Source organism: Gadus morhua, chromosome 4 (assembly GCF_902167405.1).
Source record: "Gadus morhua chromosome 4, gadMor3.0, whole genome shotgun sequence".
NCBI lineage: Eukaryota > Metazoa > Chordata > Actinopteri > Gadiformes > Gadidae > Gadus > Gadus morhua.
This window is the reverse complement of record NC_044051.1, coordinates 32,725,120-32,738,975: the sequence shown is the minus strand read 5'-3', so window position 1 is coordinate 32,738,975 and position 13,856 is coordinate 32,725,120.

Below are 13,856 nucleotides of genomic sequence, written 5' to 3'. Positions count from 1 at the left end.
AAATGGATATTCGACGTTTTTTAAAACGTCCCATGACCTCGGCCAACACTCGGCAAGAAGTCGAACCAGAGCCAGTAATTCTACCAACAAATGCTGATGACCTGGAAACACCTGGAACCAGCTCGGCAAACCCAGGTAGTGCTAGCTCACCATCGGATCTTGCTGGGCTGTCGTCTGGGTCAGTTAGCTTGCCTAGCAGCACTAGCTCACAGCAACTACCAAATGATCTTGGCGACAAGCACTGCTGTCCTAAGAAGCCTATTCTTCCGGAGTTTCCTTCAAGGTTTTTTGGAAAGACTAAACGAGCCTTCTCCACGTACTACTACAACAAGTACTGTTGGCTTGAATACTCGGTTTTAAAGGATGCTGTCTTCTGTTTCGCCTGCCGCTACTTCCAGACTGACAGCAGTGTGGAGGAATCGTTCCGAAAGGGCGTAAGTGACTGGAAAAAACTAAGCAGCAAACTGGAAAAACATGCAAATTCACTGGCCCATCAGAACTGTATGGTTAAATGGGACAACTTCAAACAGCACATCTGGAGGTGGATCGATAGCTGCCAAATTGTCGGAGAGCAACAACGCTAATGTTGAGAAGAACAGATCTTATCTTTTTAAAGTTGTGGATATCGTGAGATTGCTGTCTGCACTTGGAATGCCTTTCCGTGGACACAGGGAGGCTATCGATTCAGAGTCTCGTGGGAATTATCTTGAGGTTTGCAAAATTTTCTCGAAATATGATCCCGACTTTCAAAGTATGCAGTCTAATTATTTCAATGCTACAAGTCCAGATTTTCAGAACGAAATAATTGAGATATGCGCAAATTTGGTTCGTGCGGAAATTGCAGAGAAAGTGCAGGACACTAAAGGTTTTCTAACATAAATATGAGTTCCCCTAGCCTGCCTATGGTCCCCCAGTGGCTAAAGCTTGCGTTTGGTGTAAAACGAGCACTAGCTGTTCTGCTCGCCTTTGAAAAAACGGAGGCTCAAGCACGCTGATTTGGAATGTCTGTGCTCATGACGTCATGAGGAATCTCAGCTCCTCCCCTTACTCTGCCTGGCCCGCCCAGAGACATTGGCCCGCCAATGAGACTCGACCGTGCGAGCGGCACATGTGTGTGTGTGTGTGTGTGAATACACACACTGTAACGCAAGTGTTTCTTGTCGGTTCTTTGACGTGTCTTGTATTTCCACAACGAGACTGTCGTGGGGGTTATCTGAGCCATGGTTGAGAAGGAATTGGGGGAAAGGAACTTTGGTTTGACTCGCTGAAGTACATGAACTGCGACATGCCGCCGGTTGCCGCGAGGCACCATCGCCCGGCAGCGGGCAGCCGGCAGCGGGCAGCCGGCAGCGGGCAGCCGGCAGCGGGCAGCCGGCAGCGGGCAGCCGGCAGCCGGCAGCAGGCAGCGCGCGGTCCAGTCGACTTCAGGTTGATGTGAAAGTGGAAGAACCAGAGACGTCGCAGAACCCGACAAAGTCGTTTGTGATTCATAATATCGTCTGGAGGCGCACACAATATGTTATATGATATAGATATCTATGTATTATATGATATTATTTAGATATAGAGCTCCAGGACTGTAACGCAAGTGTTGTACACGTCCTTGTTATTTGGATAACCGTTCTGCTGTTGGTGTGATGGCGCATTACACGTCAGACTCTCGTCTCTGGTATTTCTACAACGAGACTAGTATTGGGGGTTATCTCAGCCAAGGTTGAGAATGAATTGGGGGGAAAGAACTTTGGCTTTTGTTGGGCAAAATAACCTGCTGAGTACATCACATGTACATTATAAATATAGCTAACTCCTACCCTAGCTTAATGAGCACATCACATGGCAGTCACCTTACAATATAGTCAACTTTTAACGCATAACACATACATGAGAATATAGTCAGGTCAGGGCCGGAGCCAGGGCCCCATTTCTCCTCCCGGCAGATGGTAGACACTCAGACAATGCACCAGTCATCCTCAAGAACGGCAGGGCCACAACAGGAGATGCTCTGAAGCTCTCCCCCGTGAGGAGGAACACAAGAAGATATACATGCATACACTAGTGCCTGGGAGCCAAGGTCAAGTAAAAACACACAGAACCACACACATCTCAAACGCACACACCTCATCACGAGGAGATACAGCATAAGACTGTATCACACTGAGACTCTTCACCTTCTTCTGAAGCGGACCTTCCACGGAGGCAAAGCTCCGGACGAACCATCAGCGCTGATTAGGGACTTAGACATATTCGATTTCTCACGCTTATGACTCTGTATAACCGTTGCCACTTTACTTAATAAATCCAAGGTCCTCGTGCCGACAGACTTTATTACCTCTCCGTCTCATTTCATCTGGTCCAGTAACTAGACAGACCGTTTTTCCCTTCAATTTGGTGACCCCGACGTGATTTTTTTCTGAATTGGACCGCAACTGGGAAACGAGAGACGGAGAGCGGCACGGCCTCGGGACCCCGGAGCACCGGACCGATTCCTGCAGTCTCACCTCGGGCCCAGCAAAAGGTAGGCAGAACCTGTTGATAAAATCCAAACTCTGCATAGTTATATAGGAACCACATTAGGAGATGAGACTGTGAGAACGGTTCGCTACGGGATATCTCGTGGGGACGAATAGGACTGCACCCCAGCATTTCCCCATAAGCCCCGATTGACCCTGAACGCGTGACACATCGAATATCGGCTCGTTGCATGGTGAAAGAATACCCTCGAGACCATAGGGCCTATAAGAATCGGTCATAGTGATACAAGACTACCGATGGCCAAAATAATAAATGCCTGGGCCATAGAGTGGACCCAGAGGGATGCCTGGACCGAGGGTGGACCCAGAGGGAATAATAAATGCCTGGGCCATAGAGTGGACCCAGAGGGATGCCTGGACCGAGGGTGGACCCAGAGGGAATAATAAATGCCTGGGCCATAGAGTGGACCCAGAGGGATGCCTGGACCGAGAGTGGACCCAGAGGGAATAATAAATACCTGGGCCATAGAGTGGACCCAGAGGGATGCCTGGACCGAGGGTGGACCCAGAGGGAATAATAAATACCTGGGCCATAGAGTGGACCCAGAGGGATGCCTGGACCGAGGGTGGACCCAGAGGGAATAATAAATGCCTGGACCATAGAGTGGACCCAGAGGGATGCCTGGGCCGTGAACGGAACCCAGAGGGAAAGAGAGAAAAAAAAAAAAAAACTAGGCTCGTTGCATGGTGGAAAAATACCCTCGAGACCCTATAGGGCCTATAAGAATCGGTCATAGTGATACAAGACTACCGATGGCCGAGTATTGGATGTGTATTAAATAATTCTATGTGGTAAGAAGGTTAGAGTCCTTTATCAGGGTTAAAGTCCCTTTGCAGAGGAAACAGTGTGTGTATGCGCGAGTGAAAGAGAGACAGTGTGTGTATGCGCGAGTGAACGAGAGACAGTGTGTGTATGAGAGAAAGAAAGAGAGCGAGCGTATTTTTGGGCCGGCTAAAATTGGAAATAAATAAATTAGTGATAACCCGGCTATGTGTGCAACGCTTGCTTGCTTTGCTATGCTCAACGCTATTTTGCCGTGTCTAATGATTGTGGGTGCGGGACACAGAATGAGAAGTCTGTCGATATGTTTCTGTGTGCGTCTGCGAGAAAGAGGGAATCTGTGAGTGAATCAGTGAGTGTGTATGCGTGGTCCGCTCTATCTTTGCCCGTTAAAACGGGTAAAAGTAAGAATAGATAGATTGATAATAATGAATAATGTCTCTCTGACGTATTACGTTGCTCTATGGCGTAACCTGCGGAAATAGATAAATTGACAATGATAAATAACCTTTTTTACTGTGTCGCTTCAATTTACTGTTTGAACCGTTAAAACTAGACCTAGACAAGTTGACAAGGATAAATGATATCTCTTTTTTCTCTGTGTTTCTTTGAATTACTGCCGGACCTGTCGCATTGATAAACTACGATACTAAACAACATCTCTTTGCCGCGTTGGTTGACGGTTTAGTCTGTTGAAGCAGATTAATCAATAAAGATAGATAACGATTATTGGCTATGAAGAATATCTGGATGTATTGAATAACGTCTTTAGGCCCTGTTGTTGTTTTTTGCTTCCCTCCCCCCTGTTTTTTCCTCCTTTTTTCTCGTTCTCCTCCTCCAAGAGTGACAAGAGTTACCCCCTAGTCTCTCATCCGCTCTCGTGTGTTAGACAGGCCACACAGAGTTATAGCATCACGGCCGCCATTTTTTGAGTTCTCTCACTCAGTCCCAAGCCACACCTCCCCCTCCGCCAAATTTGGACCACTCCAACCTTACCCTTCCCCAACTAGACTGCCCCCTACTGGACCACTCCAACCTTACCCTTCCCCAACAAGACTGCCCCCTACTGGACCACTCAACCTTACCCTTCCCCAACTACAGCGCCCCCTACTGGACCATTCCAACCTTACCCTTCCCCAACTACAGCGCCCCCTACTGGACCACTCCAACCTTACTCTTCCCCAACTACAGCGCCCCCTGCTGGACCACTCCAACCCTACCCTTCCCCAACTACAGCGCCCCCTACTGGACAACTCCAACCCTACCCTTCCCCAACTACAGCGCCCCCTACTGGACAACTCCAACTCTACCCTTCCCCAACTACACCGCCCCCTGCTGGACCACTCCAACCTTACCCTTCCCCAACTAGACTGCCCCCTGCTGGACCACTCCAACCTTACCCTTCCCCAACTAGACTGCCCCCTGCTGGACAACTCCAACCTTACCCTTCCCCAACTAGACTGCCCCCTGCTGGACCACTCCAACCACAGTAATGATAATCTAATGCAATTGGACTAAAGAAGGTGTTGCTATTAACTGAGTGATTATTATTATTTTCACACAGGAAAGAATAATTGAATAAATATGGATATGATAAAGATGAGGATAATAATTAAAAATATATACATAAAGTAAAAACGTAATCTTGATAAACTGTACAAGTAGGACTACACCAATTAAAATATAGGGTAAATCTCTTTGGTCAAGGATGACGGGGATTGGCGCTACATCTGCTGGGAAGGGATCCTACATGCTATGTTGTCAATTTGGATTAGGAAGTAGTGGGTTTACCTTTCAAATGGCACTACTGCTGCTGCAACACTTTAATAATTTTAACTCTGATAAATGACTTTTTGTTTTATAGTTTCCCTGAGGTGTATCTTTTACGCACACACACGCTGCATAGGGCAGAAGCGGCTGAAGACTCTGTCTCCATCCCTCCACCTTGCGATCTATACCACCATATAGGTGGGGATTGATCGTATCCCAGGTACGGCATCCTGCAGCGAGCCAGTATGGAAGGCTGGTTAGCCAACGACGGGTAAGATCCCACCTTGACACCCGGGACGACCTAAGGCAGGCACAGTCACGATTACTTGGCAGAGTCGCTGTGGGCACTGGCTTACTTGATCATGAAGTCACAAGCTGCAACAATCATAGGAAGTGCCGGGTGGGGTGTAGGGTGGAGGAGGAACAGGAGTCAGATATGTCAGCTCTTGCAGCAGAGGTGGTGGAACAGGGGCCAACAGGGGTCTGCCACACCAGACACTCGGGGATACTCCCGGAGTATCCCTCGGCCCAAAGGGCTGAACTCACAGCCATGGTCGTAGCCCTCGAAGCCGCGAAGGGCCTACGCCTCGACCTTTACACCGACAGCAACTACGTGTACGAGCTCTGCCACCTGAACGCTACCCAAGCAGAAAGGCGGGGTATGCTGACCTCTACAGGGGCGCCCCTGAAGCACAGGGACCTCGTCGTCCGCCTACTCCTCGCCATCCAGCTACCAGAGTCTGTGGCCATCATCAAGTGCCAGGGCCACACAAAAGGAGACTCCCTGATCACCCGCGGTAACAACGCCGCCGATGCCGCCGCCAAGAAGGCGGGGGGCTACACACCGCCGCTAGTCCTTTCCCTGCTGGACCCCCTGGACGGGGAGCCATACCCAAGGAGCATGAGCGACTTCCTGATATACCTTGGCGAAATGCAAGAACACGCCGGTCCTTATGAGAAAAGCTGCTGGATCGCACGAGGATGCACTCAGGACGAATCCGAAATCTACCGCTACTCAGATGGCAAACCGGCACTCAGCTCCCGAGCTCTCTCTCTCATGGCTCGGTCACACCACTCCCGCACCCACCAGGGCACCACCGCGACAATGGAGACAATCCGGCGAGACTGGTGGCACCCCGAAATGAAAGCCAGCATCCAGGAAGTGATCAAAGACTGTCACGCCTGCCAAATACACAACCCACGCCCAGCCCACAAACCCCCTCGAGGAATTTTCCCGGTTCCCCAACTACCCTTCCAAGAACTCTACATTGACTATACCGACATGGGGTCGGACAACCGCGCCCAGGGGAAACGCTACCTCCTGGTGATCGTCGATAGATTTACCAGATGGGTAGAGGCCTTCCCCACCAAACGTGAAGACAGCGCGTCCGTGGTCAAAATTTTGCTGAATGACATCATTCCCCGTTGGGGCTACCCCAAGCTACTCTGCTCAGACAACGGGTCCCATTTCTCTAACGCCAAATTGCAGAAGGTAGAGGCCACGTTAGGAATAGCACACCGGTTTGGCTCCGTCTACCATCCCCAGAGCCAGGGACTGGTGGAAAGGGCGAACCGGACTCTCAAAAGCGTGATTGCGAAGGCAGTTCACCCTGGGGACACAGGTCCCCAGCAGCAACAACTGCTGCAGGAAGAGCTAGCGGGCTACGCCTCTAAGAAAAAGATGAGCTGGATAGAGGCTCTCCCATTGGCATTGTTCAGCGTGCGCTCCCATCCTAGCTCCCGGTGCGGGCTTAGCCCCTTCGAGTTAGTGACAGGTAGACCCATGCCCGGGCCACATTCTCCCCCCAGGGGCCCGGTACTTGACCATTATGATGAAGCCCTCTTAGAATATGTACAGGCCCTGACTCTCGCCTCCCGAGCCTTGTACACACAAGTCACCTCCCTCCCTACCCCCGCAGATCCCGACCCCGTCCTCGTTAATCCCGGGGATTGGGTTTGGGTCAGGGTCCACAAGAGACAGTGCCTTCAACCACGGTGGGAAGGCCCCTATAAGGTACTTCTGGCCACTCCCTTCTCTGTCTCCCTTTCAGGAAAGAGCGGCGCCCGCTGGCACCATCTGTCTACCACCCGCAAGGCCGACAACCCACATGACCGCACCTTGGCGACCGTTCAACGCGACCTCACCCGGCTGCACCATGAGGCCACCACTGACGCCACAGGAGGCCCGGACCAGTAGACGTTGCATCATCGGCATGGTAGGAATAACCGGGGCCATGATGGGTTTCTTCATCCTGTGGGGAATGGACTTCCATACGGCCGTCCCGGGGAAGTTCTCCAACGTCACGGAGTCCTCCAACATCACGTCCCCGTCTACGACGATACAACCCTCATCGGGACCCCCAACCCAGGGTCCACACCGCCACAAGAGACAGACACCCCTGCAAGCCGCCAAGTCCCCCAGCGACCCCTGCCTCAACAAATACGGTGGGCTATCCCTAACCTACACTTATGGTTCCATCGCCGCCTATACCTTCCTCCTCTGCGACATCATTCCGTGCGTGGTTGGACCCGCAGCCTGGGAAAAGTACGATGCATACATCTGCGATGCTCCCAAGGGTTCCTTCGCGGGAGTCCAGGGCAACGGGGTAATGGTGTCCCAGGACAACAGCCAGGGCTGGTGTCGTGGATGGGGAAATGTACTATGGATGACAGGGAGGCACCAGGGGTACTATGTGACTAACCGCTCTCAGACTCTCCACAGGCCTGACGTGACGGCCGCGCTGCAGGCGAATGGCTTCCTCTCGGGAGGCAACGGCAGAATTACCCTTACCCTCAGGAACATCACCAGCAACCCGTACCAAGGATGGGGCAACCCCAGATTAGGGTCGACTCGGGCGTGCGGAGTAAACACTGATTCTGCCTATTTCGTGTTCGGGGTATCCTTTTCCGGCCCGGACCCGGCGGCTTTGTTGAAAATAAATTTCAGAAAGGCTCCCACCACACCCACCGCACCAGCCTCCAGGGCTAACACGACAACTCCCAAACCCCCGGCCCGACCCATCATGACTCGCGACGGCCCGGTCACGATTTTTGATTTAGATTCCGTGGGGCGGCTCCCCATCCCCGATTCCATCGCGCTCGCGACCGGCTACGCAGACGATAACGCATGGCTTAGCTGGATTGCTGCTACGGTCCGATTCCAGGGGCTGTCCGATTGCGTAGCCTGTGCGTCAGCTCGCCCCCATCTCATCTCGACCCCAGTACTGTTCAATTTTACCAGCGACCCCATCGGTTCTCACTGCATGTTAGCTCTGTTCGTTACCCCCGAACCGGCCGGCTGCGGCCTCCTCAGCTCTCTGTTTCCACCCGGCCTTAACGACTCAATTCCCCCGGTGTACTCCCCCGGGGAGTACACCCACTCTTGCATCACCAGGGTCGGTGCGGTAAATGTTGGGGCGGTACCATCATCATGGTGCCACTCCATCACGAACGTTACGCTTTGGCCCAACATGACCGAACCGGGCCTAGGACGCCAAGACCTATTCTGGTCCTGTGACAAATTCACCCTTAGACTCACACTCCCGGCACAATGGTCCGGAACCTGCATTATAGTGCGCCTACTTATGCCCATCACGCTCTTTACCCGGGGTTCGCACGGGCCTCATAACCAAACTACCTCTCGACACCGCCGCAACACCGCTCTCACCGACCACTTTGACCTGACCAAGAACACCCCCACGTACATGGATAGCATAGGCATTCCCCGGGGCGTTCCAAACCAGTTTAAGTTAGCTGACCAGATTGCTGCGGGTTTCGAGAACATACCCCTTCTCTCTGCCATAATTCCAATCACCCCCAACAAAAACGTAGATCGCATTAATTACATTCACTACAACGTCCAGCGCCTATCCAACCAGACTCGCGACGCGGTAGAACGGTTGGCCTCACAACTGGCCGCCACCTCTCTCATGGCGTATCAAAACCGTCTAGCCCTGGACATGTTGTTAGCAGAGAAAGGGGGGGTCTGTTCGATGTTTGGGGCTCAGTGCTGCACCTTCATTCCCAACAACACGGCCCCTGACGGGTCAGTGACAAGGGCCCTGGCCGGCCTTCGAGCTCTTTCCGTCCAGATGGCAGAGGACTCTGGGGTCGACAACCCCATGGAGAAATGGATGACTGACATGTTCGGCAAGTGGAAGGGCCTTCTCATGGCCGTCCTGTCATCCCTGGCTTGCTTTGTCGGGATTGTGGTCTGCTGCGGGTGTTGCTGCATCCCCTGCGCTCGCACCCTCTGCTCACGCCTCATCACCACGGCCCTCGAGAAGGAGAAACAACAGCCCCCTCCCTACTCCGAGGCAGCCCCCCTCATGCCCCTGCTGGATTGCCTGGACCAGCTTCCCCTGGACGACCAGATGGTGCCTGCAAACTTTGACGGTGAGTATGGCCTCCCTCGCCCTGCAACCTCTGACTTTGAGGACGAGCTCCCCTACACACTCCCAACCTACGCCTCCGAAGAGACACTCCCAGCCCCCGCCGACGACTGTGTCCCCGCCGAGCCGGACATCTACCCGTGAGTGCTAGTGGCCTCTCCAGGTGCACGGCCCCGGCGTCCTGTTTCCACCACCGTATGCTGCAGCCCCACCACCACACCCCCCTCCCCCCCCCCCCGCCTGTGACGTGCTAGTAACCTCTCCAGGTGGGCTGCCCCATTCCCGTCCCCGCCAACGGCATCCCCCCCCTCCCACCTGAGGCACCCACGACGCCCGGACCAGGGATCTGCGTTCCGGTACCAGGGGCTGCGGCCCGTTCCCTTAAGGCTTGAGGGCGCCCCTGGCTGTATTCGCTTCTGTACGCTTCACTGTTTTTAGCCGCTCCCATATCTATGCCCGCGTCTACGCAACCAACGCCGGGAACGTAAATGTTGTTGTTTATATCACTGTCCCACTAGATGGCGCTCGGGGATACACACAGGCGAGATTCCAGGGGCCTTGATTGCCCGTTTATCAGATGAGGTCCTGAGCGCAGTTGAATAAAAGGGTCTAATGCTCAGGTGGCGCCTTGCGACCACCTGCCCGTGATGACGCTCAGGACTATTCCGTGGTTTCAGTTGTTCCCGTGCCCCGAGCCTACCCTGAATACCCCATGCGTGTGATCGCTTATTCTTACACGACCAGTCAACTCCTCCTCACGTCCTTAGTGTGTGGTCATCTAGGGATGGGTTGAGGGGGATTGCCATTCGTTATCTACCTCATATCTTTCTGATATTATCGCTATTATTTAGGGACACGTTTCATGGTTACATTTCTTTCCTGTGATTGTTAGTGTTTGTGTGATTGTTGCATTTTTATATTGTTATTGTTTTCGTCTTATTGCTGCTTTTGCTGGTACTGTTGTTGTTTGGAGTTTGTTTTATTGTTGCATTTTGTTGTTATTGTTATGGTTTGGTGTTGGTTTTGTTATGTGGCCAGCTTTGTTGTTGGTTGTTGTTTTTGGTGTTTGTTTTTGCATTATTGTATGTTTGTGGTATGTTTTTTGTGTATTATCTGCTGCTAGTATTGTTGGTATTGTCTGCTCGCGATGTAAGGCCGGGGTGGATGCCACCCCCTAGGTGGGGTGTGTATGGCATGCCCATGTCTGAAGCATGGGTGGCGTTTCTCCCACGTGGTTCCCCATACACCCGGTCCAGCGAGCTGTTTTCGTCCCAGGCTCATGGTTATTTGTTTTTATGGTCATTTGCCTTCTTTCTGTTACTTCTAATAATGTTATAATGGTAGTCCCGCGCTGGAGTCCTATCCCTCGTACCCCTAATGAGTAAAAGTCGTCTTGCGACGTCTTGAGGGGGATATGTTGGGCAAAATAACCTGCTGAGTACATCACATGTACATTATAAATATAGCTAACTCCTACCCTAGCTTAATGAGCACATCACATGGCAGTCACCTTACAATATAGTCAACTTTTAACACATAACACATACATGAGAATATAGTCAGGTCAGGGCCGGAGCCAGGGCCCCATTTCTCCTCCCGGCAGATGGTAGACACTCAGACAATGCACCAGTCATCCTCAAGAACGGGAGGGCCACAACAGGAGATGCTCTGAAGCTCTCCCCCGTGAGGAGGAACACAAGAAGATATACATGCATACACTAGTGCCTGGGAGCCAAGGTCAAGTAAAAACACACAGAACCACACACATCTCAAACGCACACACCTCATCACGAGGAGATACAGCATAAGACTGTATCACACTGAGACTCTTCACCTTCTTCTGAAGCGGACCTTCCACGGAGGCGAAGCTCCGGACGAACCATCAGCGCTGATTAGGGACTTAGACATATTCGATTTCTCACGCTTATGACTCTGTATAACCGTTGCCACTTTACTTAATAAATCCAAGGTCCTCGTGCCGACAGACTTTATTACCTCTCCGTCTCATTTCATCTGGTCCAGTAACTAGACAGACCGTTTTTCCCTTCACTTTCTGGCCCTCAAGTCAAGAACATGAACCACGACAAGGAGGAGAAAGGGATCTTTGCCGGGCAGCGCTTAGGCACCTCCGCCTCCGGCGGTGGTCCCTCAGCGGGGCTCAAGCGGGAGACATTCGCCGCCAACAATCCCTTTCTCCTCCATGTCGTGGTTCATGTTCTTGAGGGAGTCAAAGCCAAAGTTCCTTCCCCCCAATTCATTCTCAACTTTGGCTGAGATAACCCCCAATACGAGTCTCGTTGTAGAAATACCAGAGACGAGAGTCCGACGTGTTATGCGCAGTGGTGTAGTCTACGTGATACGCAGGTATACGCCGTATACCCACTAGGAACGCACCAGGATTTGCGTATACCCACTTAAAAATATGCACGGATACGTAAAGGTCCCATGACATGCTATTTTATGTATTCTTTAATATAGGTATTAGTGGGCAACTAACACAGTATTCAAAGACGTTCCTGAAATTCAGCCGTGGTGCAGAGTTACAGCCACTCCGAGCCAGTCGCACATTGAGCTTCCCCTAAATGCGCTGTTTCGGTGGGCGTGTCAAGGAGGAGGGTGGGGGTGTGGCCCTGAGCAGCTTGCAGCCACGGACGGTACCATGCGCTCTGTTTACAGTGGATGTATCGCAATGGCGAGGCGCACACAGCCTTTAGCCGTGTTCTGTAAATATTCTAGAACACACGGGAGTCCTGGAGCTCTATATCAAAATATTATCATATAGCCTACACAGATATCTATATCATATAGCCTAATATATATTATCACGGCCAAAAGCTGTGTGAGCCGATATTATGAATCTCAAACGACCGCGTTGGGTTCTCCGACGTTCCTGGTTCTTCAACGTCCACATCAATGTGAATACACACACTGTAACGCAAGTGTTGTACACTTCCTTGTTATTTGGATAACCGTTCTGCTGTTGGTTTGATGGCGCATAACACGTCGGACTCTCGTCTCTGGTATTTCTACAACGAGACTCGTATTGGGGGTTATCTCAGCCAAAGTTGAGAATGAATTGGGGGGAAGGAACTTTGGCTTTGACTCCCTCAAGAACATGAACCACGACATGGAGGAGAAAGGGATTGTTGGCGGCGAATGTCTCCCGCTTGAGCCCCGCTGAGGGACCACCGCCGGAGGCGGAGGTGCCTAAGCGCTGCCCGGCAAAGATCCCTTTCTCCTCCTTGTCGTGGTTCATGTTCTTGACTTGAGGGCCAGAAAGCCAAAGTTCTTTCCCCCCAATTCATTCTCAACCTTGGCTGAGATAACCCCCAATACGAGTCTCGTTGTAGAAATACCAGAGACGAGAGTCTGACGTGTTATGCGCCATCACACCAACAGCAGAACGGTTATCCAAATAACAAGGACGTGTACAACACTTGCGTTACAGTCCTGGAGCTCTATATCTAAATAATATCATATAATACATAGATATCTATATCATATAACATATTGTGTGCGCCTCCAGACGATATTATGAATCACAAACGACTTTGTCGGGTTCTGCGACGTCTCTGGTTCTTCCACTTTCACATCAACCTGAAGTCGACTGGGCCGCGCGCTGCCTGCTGCCGGCTGCCGGCTGCCGGCTGCCGGCTGCCCGCTGCCCGCTGCCCGCTGCCCGCTGCCCGCTGCCCGCTGCCCGCTGCCCGCTGCCCGCTGCCCGCTGCCCGCTGCCCGCTGCCGGGCGATGGTGCCTCGCGGCAACCGGCGGCATGTCGCAGTTCATGTACTTCAGCGAGTCAAACCAAAGTTCCTTTCCCCCAATTCCTTCTCAACCATGGCTCAGATAACCCCCACGACAGTCTCGTTGTGGAAATACAAGACACGTCAAAGAACCGACAAGAAACACTTGCGTTACAGTGTGTGTATTCACACACACACACACACACACACATGTGCCGCTCGCACGGTCGAGTCTCATTGGCGGGCCAACGTCTCTGGGCGGGCCAGGCAGAGTAAGGGGAGGAGCTGAGATTCCTCATGACGTCATGAGCACAGACATTCCAAATCAGCGCGCTTGAGCCTCCGTTTTTTCAAAGGCGAGCAGAACAGCTAGTGCTCGTTTTACACCAAACGCAAGCTTTAGCCACTGGGGGACCATAGGCAGGCTAGGGGAACTCATATTTATGTTAGAAAACCTCACAAAGTGAGATTTTCATGTCATGGGACCTTTAAATGAATACTCCTAGCAACCACGTTGTAATGTAACAACTGGTGTTGAACCTCATCTAAACTTGTGCCATCATGCGAAATGCGCTTTGTGTGTGTGTGTGTGTGTGTGTGTGTGTGTGTGTGTGTGTGTGTGTGTGTGTGTGTGTGTGT